At 36.3% G+C, this 6,358-nt stretch overlaps 1 pseudogene; it reads left to right on the forward strand.

Annotated features, from left to right (window-relative positions):
• Positions 1 to 256: 256 nt before the first annotated feature.
• On the forward strand, positions 257 to 2,462 carry LOC149183783 (homeobox-leucine zipper protein HAT14-like; annotated as a pseudogene).
• Positions 2,463 to 6,358: the final 3,896 nt, after the last annotated feature.

Consider the following 6,358-nt stretch of genomic DNA (forward strand, 5'->3'; position numbering starts at 1 on the left):
TTGATGTTGTTGTTGAGTGTGATCAGAGTCGGGTGTTTCTAGAGTGTGGGCAAGGTTGTTGAATTAATGCTTTCCCATATATGTTTACCTAAGTACATCAATTCTTTAAATGTCTTTGCTGGGTTTCTAAATGGTTCGCGTCTGACTTCAGACCTTCTATCTTCACGCTGAGACGCAACCTACAAAAATGTCTTCAAGCACACACTCAACTTGCAAAAGTGTCTGACATGTATCGTTGCAAAAGTGTCTGACATGTATGGCTGTTGTCGGGTTGTTTATTGCGGTGGTTAGGATTATTATTTCCAACACTATTGAAGAGTTCAACAGTGAAGGTTGTCTTCCCCATTCCACCCATGGCAACTATCCCTAGGACTTGGACTTTTCCGCTGTGTTGAGGCTGCTTCAATACCTCTCTTTCGAAATCCTCGACTTTCTCATCTAAATTAGTGGGATATTTGGCCACAAGCCACTGTCTTTTTAACCTTTTTCAGCACACATTCCACTACCTCATCTAACATGTGAATCTCGTCCCTAGTTATTCATTAAAAAACATAAATATAAATAACTAAAACCATAGCCAAGGCAAAGCATCATATATGTATATACAAATCACTGAAACCAGAGGCAAAGCATCATACATGTTTACATGTTATATATTGTATTCATTGGAAGTAAGTTGGAGGTCTTACCCATGAAACTTTCCCTCTAGATCAAACCCACCTATATCTGCAACAATGGAGAGAGCGTTTCTCCAATGTTGAATGATGGCAGAGTCATATCGTGGCTGAGCCATACCAGTTTCAGGGTTGGAAGTCATCTTCATCTCAAGCGCATGTAGCGCCTTACCATACTTCAGCTCAGCAGGATTGACCTTGTAGAATACAGGTATAATGGGAAATCCTGATTCCCGCATGAGGAGGAGCTCGTTTAAACACCATGTTGATTTTGTGTATCTCGGGGAAAAGATGGCCACATGGACCGATGCAGTTTGAAAAGCACCCACTATTTGAGAAGGGAAATCAAATCGCCTCTCCAAAAATGTCGCCTCTCCAAAAATGCAGTTCGAATAGCACCCACTCCAAAATGTCGCCTCTCCAGCTTTTCCAGCTTTTCACGGTCGCCAGAGTTTTTGACCAGAAGTAAATCGTTTCGTCATTACAACTCGACGGAAAAATAATTTAAACCAGCTGTCGCATTTCATATCTTTTATCTTTTTATAATTAGGTCGATAGGCCTTCCTATGCATCAACAATCGTCAACACTTTTATCCTGCTCCGTTAAATCAGGGGAGACACTTTCAACCGTTGATTTGAAGTGTGACTGCTTTTTCCAAATATCGGTTGAGTTGCCTTCTTGGCATGGCATGATATTTTTACTGCTTTTTCTCCTTCTTTTATGGCACTCTTGAAAATATTTTTACTGATTTTTCCTATTCTCTTATTTCCAAGAACGGTGAATATACGTCCACAGTTGCGCGTTTGTATTTTCTTGGACTGTGTATATGCTTTGCCTTTTCTTGTGTTTGACACCGTTATTTGTTTGCAGGCCGGGAAGAGGTAACGGTTGAGCAGTCAAATCTGTCTAGGATCGTGCACGGCGGAGGGATAGACATGAATCGGGTTTCGGCTACCAATGAGTCTGAGTATTCGTCAGTTTTCCAGGTCAATACCTTGCGGACGATTGACACCGGTTTCATGGTAGTGAAGTGAGAGCGAGAAAGAACCTTTGAGTTGGAGGCGGAGAGGGATTGAACTTGCGACGTGAGTTCCAGGACAAGCGACGAGGAGGAGATAGGTTCGACGAGGAAAAAGCTTCGGCTTTCCAAGGAGCAGTCTGCACTACTGGAGGAAAGTTTCTTGGAGCACAGCACTCTGAATCTGGTAATGCATCCTTGAATCTTTAATCGCAGTAACCTTTTATCGTTTGCTTTCTTTTTGAACCCTTGGCAGTTCATGGATTTAAGATTACACACTGATCCAGTTTTCTGATCGGTTTCTTAGCAGAAACAGAAGAACGCTTTGGCCAAGGAATTGAATTTGCAACCTCGGCAGGTGGAAGTCTGGTTTCAGAATAGAAGAGTGCGGTAAGAATTCATTTTAGGGACCTTTAAAAAAAGAGACTGTACCGTATTTGTGATTTTACGGCCATTAACGTGAGGTCTTTGCTTTTGCAGAACAAAGTTGAAGCAGACAGAAGTAGACTGCGAGGTTTTGAAGCGGTGCTGTGAGAACCTAACGGAGGAGAACAGAAGGCTACAGAAAGAGTTGCAAGAGCTTAGGGCTCTCAAGGCGGTTCCTCCTCAGTGTGTGATAGGACAGGATAATTACTACATGCCGCTGCTTGCCACCACGCTCACCATGTGTCCCTCCTGTGAAAGGGTGGCTACCATGGAAAACAGCCGTAACCGTTCATTTTCCATGTCCCGGATTTCGCAGTTTGCCCAAAAGTTTGCAGCTTGCTAACTTTGAGAGGCTTCCTCAGGCCAGGCTTGCCTGCAAAGCTTATCTATGTAAAATATCATTTGTCAGTGGTAGTTTTTGGTCAGATTTTGAGAGATTTGGCTTCCCTCGAAAAGAGAGAAAAAAAACGTACAGATATATATACATGGCATATATCACTATATAACTCTTGTGGTTTGCAAAGCTTTTCCTTGCAGAAGTCAATGGCCTATTGTGCTAATTCACTGCCTCAGGGAAATCATATGCCCATGCACCCATGGTAGTCTCACTTCAAACAAGAGCACCGGGTTGTAAACATGATGTAATATTTCTGGTTTAAAGATAAAATCCTGGTTCCTTCAAAGGAAAAGTGACTCGACGCAAGAAACCATTTTGCGGTAACGAGTGTGTCAGGTTTGGTTGCTTTCATGTATCTGTCCATCAAAAATTTCAAATTCATTGTCAACTTTTCCACAGGGCAAGTCTTATTGGTATTAAAATTACATTTGACAGGTTCTTTGCACGTACAAATTTTGTCTCTGCAAAATTCTGGACAGGCATACAGATATGTATTAAAAACTATTTAAGACATTCCCAAAAATGCATAGCAGCCCATTATGAAAACTCCTTCAACGATCAAGTACAGGTCTATAATCATTCTCGAAACAAATGGATGGATGGAAAAGAGAAATATAATTGCTATACATTATAAAGTGTTTTAAACAAAGTCCACGAAGTGCTATGGTAAATGCCATACGCCATGCTTTTCTGCTACGCAAGTGGTTCGCCCATGATGTATATATATATTAACTGGAATGTTTTTGAAGATTACACAGCTTAAATTTAATATTTTAATTAAAATTTAATATTTCGATAAAATGAAATTTTAAATAAAATTAATTAGGTCATAATTTTATTTTATTTTAATAATTAATTTACCTGAAAGATATAGTCTTCATTTATCCACAGATATAATTATTTTCTCTCTAAACCTATTATTGTTATTATGGCATTGCAGTAAAGATACTTTCAATCAAATATAGGGCTTGAGTACCAAAATCACTAGGGGATAGCATCATTATATATATGGTTTGAGTATCAAAATCATTTTGGAATTATGACATTGTAGTAAAGATACTTTCAATCAAATATACTCATATGGCTTGAGTATCAAATTATTTGGAGATAACATTATTATATATATAGTTTAAGTATCAAAATCATTTTGGAATGGCGAACATATTTTCTTCTCTAAACCCATTATTGTCATCATGGCATTGCACCAAACACAGTTTCAAACAAATGCACTCAATATATATATGGCTTGAGTAATTATTTTCTTCTCTAAATTCATTATTGTCATCATGGCATTTCACCAAAGATAGTTTCGATCAAATGCACTTATTATATATATGGCTTGAGTAATCACAATCCAAAGGCATATAAGCCATCAAAATTAGGTGGACCTTTAGCATGGCTAGATTTTTATCCATCAAATTTTAAACCAACAATTTTTAGGCCGATAGGCCTTCCTATGCATCAACAATCGTCTACACTTTTACCCTGCTTCGTTCGATTAGGTGAGACACTTTCAACCGTTGATTTGAAGTGTTCAATTCATTATCCCTCGCCGCACATCGTATCTGGCAACTGTTTTTTCTAAATATCGGTTGAATTGCTTTCTTTTCACCTCTGAGTTCTGTTGTGCATTGAAACACTTCTAGCAAGCTTCAATCTGAATCATCTTGTGCTCTCTATTCATTAAGCAAAACGAGAAATCTCCTCCACCATATATTCTCCGCTGTCTTCTAAGATCGGGGAAGGGGCCGGCTGTATTCTCTTCGTTTATGTGCTTGGAAGGCTGAATTGGGCTCCTGGAATTATATTGTTTTACAGTCGAGGTGTGTGTCGGGAATCATGGTGAAGGTGGAAGTGACCATGGAGGTTGGAGCCGATGGAGTAGTGTCTGGTGTGTTGTTCCTCCTTTCAAGCGTGCGTGTTCATGTTTAGATGGTCGTCTTCAGGCATGGTTGCCTTTGGGTGAGCGTGCGTGTTCATGTTTAGATGGTTGTCTTCAGGCAAGCGTGAGATCAAAATCAGGAAGGCATCCATGTGGAAGAAGTGCTTCTTTTATTCTTGCTACTTGTAATGTTAGCAACGATTTGGTATTCTCTTATTTTTGTTTTTTCCTTCCGGCCTCCTAATTTGGCATTGGCCATGGTTTTTTAACTTCTCTATAGACATGGTCTTCGAAATGGCTGTGGTCATTTAATTTCCAACTTCTAAGTTCTCCCTTTGACATTTAAGGTTTGTAATGTCATATTTAGTATGGTTTCGAATATTATATTTTGACTTTCTAATTGCAATATACAATTATGGTTTTCAATGTAGTAGTCATGGTGGTTATTGCTTTGGTCACTAGCAAGCTTCGTATATGCTTGGCCATCTATAGAGGTTTTTTGATTTTGTGTAATTAACTTACTCTAAAATGAAATAAGACATTCAATGTGTTCCTTGTAATATAGATATAAACAAAACATCTAAAGAAAAGTAATTGCACAATGATCCAGTGCAAGAAAACAAGGTTTTCCACAAACCAATTAACTCTTCTAGAAAAATTCAACAAATCCAATTTAATAATCCTATCGGCCTCTCTTTGTACCTTTTGGGACAATTGCTAGTTATATTTCTAATTATTTTACATTTAGAATCAAAATAATGTCATTTAAAGTCAACGATTTTATTTTATCAAAGGAATATCCACTAAACTCACTAATATCTCTCGCACACAATAAAATAATAATTTATCTTTATATAGTTTATATATCAAAATAAAATAATAATTTAGGTCAATCCATCTAATCCCTCACACACAAAATAAAATAATAATTTATCTCAATAAAATTTAAATATCCAAATAAAATAATAATTTATGGGAATATAATTCATATGATGATTCAATATTATTAATTAAGTTTATTGGTGTATGTAAATTAGTTGATAATAAAATATGTTTCTAAAATGTATTTTGAATCACTAATTTTATTATCTATATATATATATATATATATATATATATATAAAGGTGTGCAAGTTGTATATATGTTTTAATATTATTAATTAAGTTTTTTTTAGAGTGTTTAAATTAATTGATAATAAAATATGTTTTTAGACATATTTTGAATTATTAATTCTATAATATATTTATATTTATATTTATTGTTGAAGGTATTTTAATTTAAGGTGGATGAGGGTTCGTTAATTTTTTTTTTATAATTGAAGTTTTAAATTGATTCTTAAGGGAATATGCTTAGCATATGCTTAGTTTTAATGGTTATAGTGTATTATATAGTTTGTTAGGTTGTGTTGATTTTTAATGAATTTAAAAAATTATATTAGTGTCAACCAATTTCCTGGGGATTTGAGATTATTCCAATTCTAATAAGTTCCTCCATGATAAGTTCCTCATTATTATTTAAAAATGAAATGAAATAATATATTAAAGTCCACGAGACTAAAAATAGTCTATGGGACCATTAGTTCCCTATTTTTCGCCTTTTACAACTCAATCATTTCCAACAATAGTCTATGGGACCATTAGTTCCCTATTTTCCGCCTTTTGCAATTGAATCATTTCCAACAATCCCCTTGCTGAAAAGACAATGCCAATAAATCGATGCTAACATATTCCCATAACTTTCTCTGACGTCTTTGAATGCATCACTTTCCAAAATGAAATGTTTTTCTGATTCAACTACCCCAAACGTGCAAAATGTACACACCCATTCCTCCCAAGCTTCTTTAGGCCTTTTCCACTGTCATGTTTCACACCGAAGTTGATGCGAGTTGGTTCTTAATTGAGCAATAAGAACTGTTGCCCTCCACGGAATGCTAGCTCCAATGAACTCTTTTTGTTGTAG

Source organism: Pinus tabuliformis, chromosome 3_2, assembly GCF_031772625.1.
Source record: "Pinus tabuliformis cultivar Carrire ecotype Pingquan chromosome 3_2, CPIR1, whole genome shotgun sequence".
NCBI classification, from domain to species: Eukaryota; Viridiplantae; Streptophyta; class Pinopsida; order Pinales; family Pinaceae; genus Pinus; species Pinus tabuliformis.